Genomic DNA, 14,945 nt, shown 5'->3' with positions numbered 1-14,945 from the left:
TTCCTTATCTCCTAAGATGAAAATTAAGTACATAGATTTAATGACAGAATTTTCTGATGTATTTTCTTGGGACTATTCATATTTGAAGGTTTATGACAAGAAAATCATTCAATACACTACTCCGGGCAAACCTGATCAAAAGCTATTTCGCCAGAATTTGAGGAGGATTAATCCTAAGCTACTACCATCGATTGAAAAAGAGGTAAATAGGATTTATAAGTCTGGTATCATAGTTCCTATTCGATTTTCTAAATGGATGTCAAATCTAGTGCCAGTCAGAAAGAATATTGAGGAGATTCATCTTTGCATTGATTTCATAAATTTAAACAAAGTGTCCTTGAAAGACAATTATCCCCTACCAAAGATGGACCATATACTTCATAGGGTAGTTGGGTTTTCCAGGATGTCATTGCTAGAAGGATATTCCAGGTACAATCAGATTTTGGTGCATAAATATGATCAGTTGAAAACAACCTTCACAACACCATGGGGTACATTCATGTACGCCAAGATGCCATTTGGATTAAAGAATGCAGGAGCGACTTTTCAGCGATCAATGGATATAGCTTTCGGTGATGAAAAGGATGTATTTATGGTTATATATTTAGATGTTCTCATAGTTTTTTCCAAGTCTGATGAAGATCATTTACATCATTTGAGAATTGTTTTTTAGAAATGCAGAAAAATTGGTATTTCACTTAATCCAAAGAAGAGCTTATTTGCCATGGAAGAAGGTAAGCTGCTGGGACATATTATCTCCAAGGATGGAATTTGAATTGATCCTACAAGAGTTCAAGCCATTCAACAATTATATTTCTCAAGGAACAAGAAAGAAATTCAGTCTTTTAATGGGAAAATCAATTTTTTGAGAAGATTCATCCCCAACCTTGTTGAACATTTGAAATAGATGACAGACATGCTGAGAATGGATAGTGAGGTGAAATGGTCTTTAGATGCTAAGACATCTTTCCATGTAGTCAAATTTTCATTATCTACTACTCCTATTCTGATTAGTCCAGAATATACTTCAGATTTCATCATTTTTTCATTTGCCTCTGAGCATATATTAGCAACAGTCCTAATGCAAAAGAAAGATTAAAAAAAATGAGTAGTCTATAGCATTCTTCAGTCAAACAATAAGAGATGTAGCATTGAAATACAACATAATTGAAAAGAAGGATTTGGAATTGGTTAAAGCCCTCAAATATTTTTGAGTTTATATTCTCCATTCTCATACCATTTCTTATGTTCCCACAATAGTTGTAAACGAAATTATTGTGCAGACAGATCGTGAAGGTAGACAGGGAAAATGGATCACAGCCATGTTGGAGTATGATTTGGAGATAAAGCCCACAAAGCTCATCAATGGACAAGGTTTGGCTAAGCTCATGGCTGAGTCTAATTTGCATGCACTAGATATCAATTTGATTGTTGTACTTTCTAGAGAAGAAGAAGAAGACACACACTTGCAAGTGTCTGATATGTCATTTCATCTCCATGGTATTTCGACATTATTTATGTGTTACATCATTTAAATCCTCCACCGGAAATACCCAAAGGTAAAACTAGATATTTAGAGTTGAAAGATTCAAAGTATTGTATTATTGATGGTGTTTTATTTTGGAAAGACCCTCATGGTGTGTTTCTGAACTGTTTGGTAGAAAATGAAGCAAAGGATGTGATGAAAGATTTTCACAAAGGAGACTATGGTGGCCATCACTTCTGGAAGACTACAAAAACAAGATTTTGAGAGCTGGTTTCTATTGGCCCACTCTTTTTTCTGATGTATATAAAATAGTGATGAGTTGTCATGAATGTCATATTTTCCAAGGAAAAATAAAACTTTTTCCATTACCCTTGTAGCCCATTTCAATCACAGCTCCTTTCCAGCAATGGGGTCTTGAATTCATTAGCGAGATCCATCCTTCATCATCGGCACAACACAAATGGATCTTGAAAACCACAGACTATTTTACAAAATGAATTGAAGAAATCCCAACCAAGCAAGCTATTGATTCTGTTATCATTCAATTTATTGAATCTAATATCTTGTCTAGATTTGGCTTGCGGCAGAAAATAATCAATGATAATGCTGCTACTTTCAAATCAAAAAGGATGGTGGATTTTTGTGCTAAGTATCATATTGTATTGGGCCATTCCACTGCTTATCATCCACAAGGGAATGGTCTAGCCGAATCTTCCAACAAATCTTTGATCAACATCATCAAGAAAGTTTTAGAAGTCAATAAGAAGAACTGGCACAAGAAGCTCATTAATGCTTTATGGGCAGATAGAGTCAGTACTAAGAAATCAATAGGTATGTCTCCTTTTCAGTTGGTGTACGAGGTTGACACAGTTTTTCCTTCATCTCTTGTTGTCCCAGTCATGAAAATTTTGCAATAATTGGACAACGAAACCAATGATATACAATGAAGGATAAACCAAATGATCCATCTACAACAAACTAGAGAGGAAGTTTTCAAAACACTTCTAAACTTCAGGAAAGAATCAAAAAGATCTATGATCGCAATACAAAGGAAAATAATTTCAATTTGGGAGATGTGGTTCTTCGTTAGAATGTGAGGAATGAAGAAAAAGGAAAGCATGGAAAATTTGAGAATTTATGGAAAGGACCATATAGAATTTCATCTTCCAGAGGAAAGAATGTTTTTCTATTGGAGGAGATGAATGTGGAAGATTCTTGAAGTAGAGCGATAAATGGTAGGCTTCTCAAGCACTACCATATTTGAAGAAAGTTATGCAAATTCTCACCACCATTGTATATACCTGTTTGTTTTTATGTTCTAGTGTCTAAGTGGCTATCATAGGAGTTTGAAGCCTGAGGAGAAGAACATAAGGCTTATTTGATCAACTGTTGCTTTTACTTTACTTTTAGAGTCTTGTCATGTCAAATAGTCAGTCAATTTTCAGTTTTAGTTTGGTTTTCTACATTTTGACTCCATTGCCCAATGAATAAGGCTACCTAGCCTACAGTGTTCTTGACACCTCCAAGAAGCTGCCATCCCCAGCTGGAGCCAATGTTAGTGTTAGTCTTTTCTTCCTATCACCAGTGATCAAATATGATTTTACTAAGTTTGTTAGTGGTCTCAAGGTCAAATTTTATCATGTCACCAGGTTTTCAAAGTAAATTCTGGTCATTGGTTAGTTTGTCTAGGAATGTCTCTATTCTTCTAAAAAGTCTTACATGTCGATCACCTACTTCAATCAGATGAAGGAATCATAATAAAGATAATGTTTTCATCATATCAGTCATAATCATTACCATTTCACTCAGTTTTATGTATTAATTAGGTCATTAGGGTTTTCATGGTCCATCCTCATTCCATGCATAAATCTGGCATCAGATGAGTTGTGATAAGCAGCTCTTTGAATAAGTTTTAATGAATTTTCATAAGTTCTTCATGATTACAATCTCAAGGTTCCAAAACAATAAGTCTCACTGTTCAAAACGATAAAGAAAAGCTCAGGTTTCAACTCTCCAAAGTGGCCAAGTTTAAAAGGTGAAAATCATGTTTTGAAAAGGTATGTGGGGCCCATATTTATTCAAAAGAGGATCATATTGTGCCTATAAAAGCTCAAAAAGTCCCAAACTTGTTTCATTTACATCCTAGCCTCCTTTGTTCAACGATCTCTCCTCTCCATTAGTGAAAAAACATGGGTTTCGTAGCCAAATTTGGACAAAATATCTCGACGTTGTGCTTCTGGAGACTGCGTTGTGCTTCTAGAGGTGACTCTATGCTGCCATGAACTACGTTGCACTTTGGCGCTACACTTCTGCTAACTATGCTGCACCTGTGACAGAGTAGGCTGAAAATCACCCAAACTCACCCAAATTTCAAATTTTAGCTTACATTCCTACTTCTTTCTCTTCTAATCTTATTCACAAGTAAGTATCATCATTTTTCTCACCTTTTTCCTTTGGAAAGATAAATGCAAATGTGAGTTTTATTCATCTAGGGTTTACGTGAAATTTTCATGCTGCAAGACTAGTGTTCCTGATGGATTTGGTTAGTTATGCTATCGAAAACTTGTAAAATTTTCACCTCATACCTCTGTACATGTATAAATCACCCTTTAATTCACTAATTAACTTATCTACCCTCAGATTACCTCACCCTTTCATAAACCCTAGCTCATACCTATCATTTTGGGAAATTTTCCTAGCATGACTTTTTTTTCAATTTCTCCTAATCATTTCTTTCCCTCATTTCACTCCATTCAAACTTCCTAAGTTTCTTGCAGCCCCTATTCACCTCCCAAAATTCCCCTACCATCATTTCCTTTCCCCCACCCCCTCATTTCATCATTTCACTCATTGTTAATTGTTTTACCGTTTTCTTGTTATCTAGGGTTTCTATCATAATGGAGGGAGATTCTTCACCATCAAGAAGGAGAAAACACCATAAAGGAGGTATAATCCTAATATATGAGCCTACCAACTGCAATGAAATCAACTCATCACCATTCATCAAGCAATGCTTTGAAGATGTCAACTATCTAGGGTTTTGTCAAAGGGTTGGTGAAGTGGGTTTCCATGAACAGCTAACTAATTGTATTGCCACCAATATTAAAGGGGAAAGGGCCATCATAGCAAGGGTTGAATTTACATTTTCAGTAGGTGTCGTTTCTCTTGTAACAGGGATACCTGATCATGGAGAGCATTGGTTTAAAGGCATGAGCTTGGACCTTGAACATTACATATATCTTTCTTGAAATCACCCTACAGAGAGGCCCATACACGCATCATCCCATTTAGGTACATGTTGGAGAATTATGTGCCATTGATGAAGGTTGTAATGGATTTTTTCACCTGTGAGGGAAGAGTTTCCATATTGTATGCATATCACATCAGGCTTCTAATGCATTTCACAGCTCCAAAACCTCTCAACATGTGTAATTATCTATGTACAAGCCTTATTAAAATGTCTGAAAGGTACAAGTGAAAGGAAAAGAACACTAACCTAGTATTTTTCATCACATCTTGATAAATATTGTAGTTCTCCATCAGCTAGAAAAAAAGAACATGACATGGGATTCATTCATAGAAACAGCTTTGCAATGGCGTGAAACTACTTTTTCATTTCATCGTCAAGACATATCAACATAGAAGGTGGAGGTAGGATCATAAATAAAGTCAATGGAGGTTCTTAAGACACCTAGACCTGAGGTGACCAGAATGTATCAAAGAGGAAAAAGGCTTGTGTTTACTTCTCAAGTTGAAAAAAGGGCCAAGCCTTCTACATCAGCAGAACAAGGATCACATGTATAGGATGAAGACCTAATTGAACATGATTTTGAATTGGTGGACTTGGAAGCAGAAAATGAACCTTCAAACATGCAACAGATTATCAAAGAGAAGGATTCTTAAATAAAAGAACTCATGGACAATATGGCAAGAGCAAGGTTCGTCATCTCCTTCCTTGAGCAAGAAAATAGTTAGCTTAAGGCTAAACAGCTCATCATGGAGAAAGAGAAATCTAAGGTGTTGCAGCAAGGAGGCAAAGGAAAAGTAGTGTTGGAGCCTAGTGAACATGAGGAAACTAAAAAACAAGTTAGGAAAAAGAGGCCAAGGACCAAGGGACTCAAAAAGGCATTGAAGGAGGAGAAAGGACATAATCTGCTAGATGAAGACCTAGACATGGAAGACAGAATTGCCTTGGAGATCAATGAGGATAGAGAGTATTGGCTAAGTAAGGTCAATGACCACTTAAAAAGCTTCTTGACAAAGCCAATAGGAATAATCAACTACTGAGGCACATGGAACATCATTATCAAACCAGAAACATGATATGTAACATCAAGCTCAAGCAGTTGAAAAATAAGCTAAATGAAACCGTAAAGGACAAAAATGAGAGGGATAACTTGGAGATGCTTGCTGAAGAATCCATGGGGGCATGAAATACCTCATTTTTCACTTCATGACCAATTTTGAAGGTTTTCTAAGCATTTTTGTTTTTTTGAGAATTTTGGTGCCAAATTCATAAATTGGGCTAGTCACAGAAGCATAGTGCCTTGGCGCTACGCTTTTTCCTCAGGGATCCAAATGACAAGTGGATTAAATTTTTGGAAAAATAATGAGCTCCTACCACAACCCATTTCATCATATTTCTCAGATAGGGCTCAAATTTTGAGAAAAGGGAGAAAAAGGGGTCAAAATTCATCATTCTGCCACTCTTTTTGACAGGCGTTGCGCTTCTGGAGACAACTTGGGAGAATGAGTTTTTGAAGGCCTTCCAATTGGTAATTTTCAAACATTCAAGGTGTTATGGAAATAATATAGGTATGGCTAGTTTACCATTATCTCATATCTCAATTTGGACTTCAGGAAGGAACCTAAAAGTGGGCTCAAAAATTGGTGCTATGCTTCTGCAAATTTCAGAGTTTTTATTTAAAATTTCACTGTGTAATTTCCTATTTTTTCAATTTGACTTGGTCAAAGTCAAAAATCATGATGTAATTGCAGTAGTCTGAGGTTAGATGATTTAATCATGAATAAATAAACATCGTAGGTTTTTTTATGGTTAATTAGGCTCATAAAGGAAGCAAAATTCAAAACAAAGTCTAAGAGAAGAGTTTGTATTTGACCTTCTCACTCTCACCTATTGGTTGAGAGAATCTTGGAAACAATTCCACCACCTAGGAATTCAACTCCTGAAGGTGGGGAATTTTTTTGATTGAGTCTATATGTTTCTTTTCTCATTCATAGAGAGGGGTTGGACTTTTGTGGAGAAGTTTGGTACCTTATGTTCTCTTACAGCTAATACATGAGTAGTTGCAGCTATATTTCAAGAATACTTGTTCAAAGAGTCTATGGTGTTAATTTTCTTTCAGATCAGCTTCTAATTGATGAAATAATATTTATTTTCATGATTTATCTTCTTCCTATGATTTTCCTTGCAGTTATATAGACAAAATTCTTAGATTTAAGCTCTGTTTATGTGGAAATCATGCTTGTGTTTCTTTTCTTCTAAGACTAATGAATTCATGCTTTCACATGCTCATTATGTTCTCTTAAACTCTCAGACCTACACTACATTGACAAAAATTTAAGTTCACCATAACACACTAATTTCTAGCTCCTCTTTATACCCGTCACTGGATACTTGAAGCCTTGACCTAATTACCTGTCCTAATCCCTAGTCCATAAAAAAACCCTAAATTCACAAATACTCAAACAAAACTTGTATATCTAACCTAAAACCTATTTATTTTCAGTTATTCATTGACAAATCTTTAGAGAGATCCCTCTCTAGTTCATTAGGGCTAGCTACTAAACTTAAAGTGGTTCGAGGTTACCTTTTTTTATTTCCTCATCAGCCTAGGAAATTGTAGGGGATAACAGGATGGAAGAATGTTCACTTGTTAGCACTCCCATGGTAACTAGTTTTAAGCTGAGAAAAGATGATGAATCACATGATGTCAATCAAATTATATTCAAATCAATGACTGGTAGCCTCTTCTACCTAACAGCCTCAAGGCCATATATAATGCAAGATGATTATTTAGTAACAAGGTATCAATCAACCCCTAAAAAGAGTCTTTTTCTAGCTACAAAAAGGATTCTTAGATATTTAAAGGCCACAATGGACTTTGGTTTATGGTATCTCAAACTCCTTAACTGCATACACAGATGTTTATTGGGATGTTAGCATAAATGATCGAAAAAGCACAAATGGTGGTGAATTCTTATTAGGAGACTATTTGGTGGCATAGTTAAGCAAAGTGCAAATATCAATCTCTTCGTCCACGATAGAAGTTGAGTGCATAACATTTGTTGTGTGTTGCACTAATCTTTTGTGGATAAAGAAAACATTGCAAGGCATGGATTTAACATATGATGCACCCATTCCCATAGTGCGTGATAATACCAATGTTTTAAGTAAGTCCAAGAATCTTGTTCTTCATTCAAAAACCAAGCATATAGCCATAAAGTACAATTTTCTTAGATAACAAGTGGTTGATCAGATTGTAAGGTTAGAATATATATCAACAAAGGAACAAATAGCTTATATAATCACCAAGCCTCTTGTTATAGATCCCTTTGAGCATTTGAGGCAGAAGTTGGAAGTGATGTCTCCCTCATCTCTTCAATTGTTTCCTTCAAAAGGAGTGAAGGAAATTTTCCAATTTAGTCAGGGATAGTTGTATGTTGGAAGATCAAAGAGAATTTAATAAACTCAGAGGGAGATGCAACATCAAGAGAAGTAGCATGTGTTGAAGGGGATTTATTTGCAGTAAAGAAATTGAGCATGAGCAATCATAAGGAGTAGCATGTGCTTAGGGGGAGTAACTTGCATTAGAGAGACGTTGAAATGGAAAGTTTACATGCCTTATATGTTTTGTCTCATTTCACTACACATAAGTGGTTAAGAAAAATAGTTTTAGCAGTCAACAACCTGCCATATTGAAGTAGGGGCAAAATTAAGAACAACCATTGGTGTGCATTGGTACAATGGTACAACATCATAAACACAACTACTTCAAGTATTTGTAATATACCAGTTTGATAAAAATTAAGGAATTTTGAGATATTATAATATTCCCTTTAATATTTTCATTAAATATTTAGGGTTTTTCTTTAGAAAATTATGTACTAATTGTTTTCAATCAAATTTCACGTGAAATTATCAGCAAAACTTATAAACATAAAACTAAAACTCAAAATAGACAGGAAACATATGCAATGAGTCTTAGTCTTATTTTTATTAGGAAATTAGAAATTTCATGCTAATACAGAATAGTTAGGAGATGGCTGAGATGAAATCATCCAAATGATTGCAAACAAGATATGGTTTTTGAAAACTAGAACTACAATTTATAAGCACACTTGTGAATTCCGAATGAATTCACTAAAGGATGAGATGGGTTTTAATCCAATCTCACCAAATCACCCAAGGGTTTTTGTCTTGGGGATATTGAAGTTGAGAACTCGGTTCTCCAAACCTCATCAATCTGGAAAAGACAACCAAACTAAGATGTACCAAATGATCTTCCTCTTCTCCTTTTATAGATATGATGCATCCCTCTCCAACCTTCTAGAAGCCTTTATTTTATTAATTTATTTCCTTCTCTAGAAGATTCTCCTCTTATCCTTATCTTAAGTGACTTTTTATTTTATTTTATTTTAGTCACTTGGCCTTTTTCTTCGATTAATCATTTCCCCCTTTTTATTAAATTAAGTGATGAATTAAAGTAAATTTTAATCTAGGAGAGTGATATACATGCCTCTACAATCTCTTAGGCCACTGAAAATCACTTTTCACCTTCCCATACTATATATCTCTTTGTTTTGGTTCCAATGAGCTATTACACCAAGGTGTTTCATAAAATATTCTTCACAGAAGGAAACTTTAAGGGTATTTAATTAAGTTAGGCTCAATAATAACCCTGTTTTATGGTAGTTGTCAAAATGTAGTGGAACCAAGAATAAGTTGTGTGGAACTAATCCTGATGGTGAATTATAGTGAGTGATCCCTGTCGACCCCCATAAAAAACCTCAAAACCTCTCTGGGACCTCTTTTGATGTAATATGGCTACTGTAAATTAGTTGCCATCAACCCTACAAGTCCATCACAAATGCATAATAAGGGGAACTAGAAATGGGAACATCACAAATCCTCCTGCCCCAAAATTGTTTTCCCTCAAGTAATCTGCATTTGTCCACTATAGAGGCATTTTTATATTAATACCATGATCCCATACGAACCATTGGGTCACATTATGCCTCTATGCTAACCAAACCCGTCTCTAACTCAACCCACCATCAATAGATCCACCTAAATCCCAATGCCACCTAGGCCATGGGAACTATGGGTTATGATATTGCCTTGGCCCTCCATAATTATCTATGCCTAAGGGCTTATGTTTTTTTATGCCCCCGTCTAAGAATATCTTCCCAAGAATCATCCAATCAATATAATACCAACTTATAATCTCTTGCCAATCCATCTCATGGGAAGAATCAAATGAATGAACACCTACACATGGTACAAGTTCACTATGCCAATGTTTCTCTATGCTCAACTCATGATACTCCACCTCATCAACCAATAAAATCCATCTAGAATATTTTTCCACTCTCTCTCTAATGGACAAAGGTGGGATAACAATGTTGCATGCCCTATCTATGTACTCCTGAAAAGGGTTTCTTTGTATATCCAAGGTATACTCCTCTTGTTGCATCACTAGAAACCACAATCATCCCTCAATTCTAGATAGCTTGGACACTGACTCGGAACACACCACTCTAAGCTCCTTGATTTTATTGTTCTGTTGTAAGAAGTCACCTTATATTGTCTAGAAATTTTAATTCAACACCATAAGATCTTCATGAAATTATCAATCTTCTCTTGAAAACTACTATATGAAAGAACTATGTAATGTTCCTTCCTAAAATAATTTTGTTAAGGAAAGATTCACAATTTTTCATTTTTGACTATTTTGGGGACCAAGGTGTTTTTGGAAATAATACTTAGGAGAAGGGTAGGTTGAAATCATTTGGCTAGTGGAACGTGGGGGGAACCCCTCATGAAATACGCACCCCCTTGGAGAGAAACTCAGATTGCTAAGGGATGGAGGTCAAAATTCTAAATGGAGGGACCCACATGAGGAGGCAAGGTGAAAGTTATAAATAGAAGGAGGATGGCAACTATAGGGGATTTTTGACACGTTGACAATTATTTGCACTTACCACACTTGAGCTACTTAGTCGAGTTTGCACCCGAGATTCTCAAGTGAGTTTCTCAACCCTTACTTCAGTGAACTTCAAGTGTTATCCCAAGGGGGGAGGTCGATTTACTTGTATTTTGTTCATCTTCTTCTTCAGGCCCTTCATGGGATTTTACTTGTAGTTTCCTGGGCATAGGAGAGGAGCATGATTTTCTTGGAGTGGCCATCAAAGAGTAGAGATATTGTTGAGGTTTCCGAGGGAGCCTTTTTTACACAAGAAAATGACCTCCTCGTCAGCTCAAAGGAGAAGGGTAAGATGACTGAAAGACTGACCAAGTTCAAAGGCATATTTGTCAAGCTAACACTCTCTAGGAACTAGCAACATGCTTTATAAAGCTTCCTAGCCATGCATCAGGTGCGTTAGTCCCTAGGGTAACTCTGTTTTTTGCCTCGGGAAGAGCATCAGTCAACTTAAGTGAGTTTCTAGAGGTCAAAGGAGCAAGTTGACCGAGAAATATCCCTATATTCACTCCTATGTCAGCTCATAAAGCAGGGAAACATCTAGATTCAAACTGTTTGGGGGAATTTCTATTCCTAATGGAGTCTACAAACAGGGGAAAAGAGATAAAGCATGGAAACATCTTTGCTTTTGCCCAAAAGAACTTGTGAAGGATTTGAAAAGGCTTATCCTCTCATGTTATATATTTGAGGCTGTAGCCATTATGAAACAGGTCAAAACTATTGAAAGGATTGCCTATTGACTATCGAAGCTTGTATTAAGAGATTGGCTCTTTAAGAGGTTAAGAAGAGAGAGAGGGAGAGGAGTTGGAGGAGTAAGGGAAGATTGATACAACTGATGGTTGTAATAACTCTTTTCTATCATTAATATAAACCTGCAATTGTGTTATCCACTCCATGGTGTTGGTATTGTGATTTATTTACATGTTTACCCAATGCTAATGATTATGAGTAGCTTAGATGTGTTCAGTTAGATATCACTATGTACTATTGTATTGATTGTTGAAGTTATATGTTGTGATATTACACCTCGTCTTGTTTATGTGCATGTGTTGATCTTGGAGCTAGCTAAGGGGTCTTCCACTTCGCTACTTTGCATTCTCCAACAACACCGCCCCAAGACCTGAGGTAACAATCCTTCTTCTTAATTTGATTATCATTTCACTAATACATATATGTGCATGTATCTCTGGGCCAACTGCAGCTAATTTGACTGTCTGCCAAAGATCCCAGGAAGATCCTTGAGGGTATCTCCATCACCAAACACCTATGCATTAATCCCTATAGCAAAATTGGTGACTCCACTGAGAACTACACTTAGTTTCTGGTTTTCTCCCAGAAAGTTCTTAGATCTCTCTTTCTTCTAGGCCTTCTTGTACTTCTTGATCCCCTTTCTAACCACTCATGACTATACAATACCCTTCTCTTAGTTCTCGAAACCTTAGATCTGATCCCCATAGCCTTTATTTCAAGCCTATTCCTCACTAACACACCCTAATAGTGTAAACAGTGATTTATAAAGCACCGTGGCCTTGCAAACAGTGTGTTAGTGAAATCACTAACTCTCTGTACCCTCTGCTATAGTGCGTTAGCCAGCGATTTCTTGATAAGCAAATAGTTTTGTGACCTCATGGGTTAGGAAAGTTGCTTGTAAGCTGATCAGGGATCTACATTTGTGCATGTTTGATTGATATTTATCTCCTGAACAAAGTTTTATTTTTAGGAAAATAGCTTTACTGCTAAAGCTTTTCATAAAAAAGAAAATACAATTTTTTTACAATTTTTCTTCTTAGTTGGTTAGATCTACATTTATTTGGTTTTAAAAGTTGTTAGAGAGAATTGTAGTTCTATCAGTTGTGCTTGTGTTTTACTACACTTTATGCATGGTATATATTGATTTATAATTGACTCCTTTCTTGTTGAAGAAACTTATTCACCGAAAGTGAAATTTAAAGCATTATTTCTGCATGATTTGAGTCAGGGTCCCACATAACTTCATATGTCAACACCCCCACAGAAGACTTTAACAAAGTACATTTAAAATTTACATCATAATAAAATTAATCAGCAACTATTTTTTGAGTAAACACATATTTGTTTAGGTTAGAATATTGGGTTAGGCAGTTGTGAGTTAACTGCCCAAGATCATTCACCAAAACTAGTGTCATTAATGAGGGAAATCCTTCTACACTCATACTATCCGAGGCCACTCTAGTAAAAGTGGAGCTAAATACGAGACAACATCGGACTATAAATGAAGGTATCCTACCTTCGCTTACATCTCCTTTAGGTATTCTGTGTATCGGGGATCCCTTCAGGGATATTGGAGTTGAGTCGAGGACTCAGGTATCCTGCCCACACAGTGTACTGTCTGCGACTGTGTCCCGCCGATAGTGTTTGTGATTTGAGGTAACCATAGAGGCCATACCTTTTAGGGATGAACACAAGGTGACTAGGGCAGGCTACCCAGGGACCTAAACAGACGAATCTACTCTGTCTTCGGTTTTTGGGAGGGTGCTCATCTTCACGAGATACTTGGCCCCTTAATATGAGGTTCGAACGAAGCTCAAGAGTAATCTTAAATATACATTTGGCCAACTCTCTCTTTTATCCATTGTGATACTGGGTTTCATCTCCAGCAAATGGTGGTTATCAGACATGGTCATACCCTCTGATTGTTGATTAATTTCTTTGGAGTATTTTTTGTTTTTAAGTGCTAGTTTGTTATCACTGACACTTTAAAAAATATCAATGTAAAATCTATTAATAAAATTCATCAGTCACCGTGGATACATATGACCCTCATTGTCAATCTAGATGGCTACTAGGTCTTCCCACACTAACTATGGAGGATCCGCCATGCCCCAGTGATCCAGATTACCCATCTTCAAGTAATCAATCTCCAAGATCTCACACTGAATCAGTATGTACATCCCACGACTCAAGTTTACTCGAAGATTTGTTTACTGAAGGTTTCATTCTTCCATATAATCCTCTAATCACAAATCCGTTGGGACCACTATTTATTGCAGTTGCATCTGTACCTCCTATGTCTTCCACTAAACCTATACCTACTATCCCATCGACGACTAACAGTTCATGGGATTTTGTGGACACTTTTGGTCCACCTCCACTTCCCGAGTCGACAGCCAGTACTACACCTCTGATGGAAAACCCCGCTATCCCACCTTTGTCAAGTTCGAACACTATAGTGACACCCAACATGAGTGGAACCCAGTACGTACCAGTTTCCACCCCTTTTTGTCAGCTCCTGGACCATCAACAAGTGCTACATATAGTGCTTCTTATAGCACTCCATATAGTGTGGTTATCATGGGTCCCTTCAGCAACCCTTTTGGTTGGAATCCATTGGTTAGTTCCAACCCCGAGGTTCAAATTCCTAAGGGAAATGTTCCCAATATGCATATACTAGTTGGGAAAATTATTGTTCCCCCTCCGTTTACAGGACAACAAGGATAGTTATTGATTGACATGAATCCTCCTTATTTTAGTCAAGGGCCTATGGCTAATTACGTGGCTAGAGGGATCCCTCAACAAGGTCTTGCTCAATCCATCTAGGAACCCCACTCTCAACCTCAAATGATTCAAGGGGGCACTCCTTATCCTAGGGAACTTATATCCCCCAGCCTAACAACCCCTATGGACAGCCACAATATATGACATTTCCCCAAGGAAATTATTATTCCACACATCCTGTGTATAATGTTGGGAATGTTGGAAATAATACTGAGAGGGGGGGTGAATCAGTATTAGCAAGTCAATAACGTTTTCTTCAAATTCATATACGCTACTTCAGTTAAGAGAACTCGTGTGCACACGCAACTGTGTTTAAGGAAACTAGCGTATATCCAGCAAACTTATGATTCAATTAAGTCATCATATGTTGATCTTTAATCAGTGCATCAGAACTTCATTAACCATATAAACAGTAACCAAGTGCATTAAAAACAGAACAGACCATCAAACATAAGAAACACACATGAACACCAAGGTTTAAGGTGGAAACCCAATGCGGGACAAAAACCACCTACTGCTATCTTCTTTAATATAAGAAAAACCTTTTTACAATCTTGTACTATTGTAGACTCATACCAATATGCAGGCACCCACCTGTAGAAGTTTACAACCTTATCTCATTCTCCAGGTTCTACTGGAAGGGAGCTACAACCCCCTAGCTCTTGTACTAGCCGGTCCATTTACTAGTACGTAGGCATCGA

This window comes from Pinus tabuliformis, chromosome X (genome assembly GCF_031772625.1).
Source record: "Pinus tabuliformis cultivar Carrire ecotype Pingquan chromosome X, CPIR1, whole genome shotgun sequence".
In the NCBI taxonomy this organism is placed as follows: domain Eukaryota; kingdom Viridiplantae; phylum Streptophyta; class Pinopsida; order Pinales; family Pinaceae; genus Pinus; species Pinus tabuliformis.
This window is presented reverse-complemented; position numbering follows the sequence as displayed.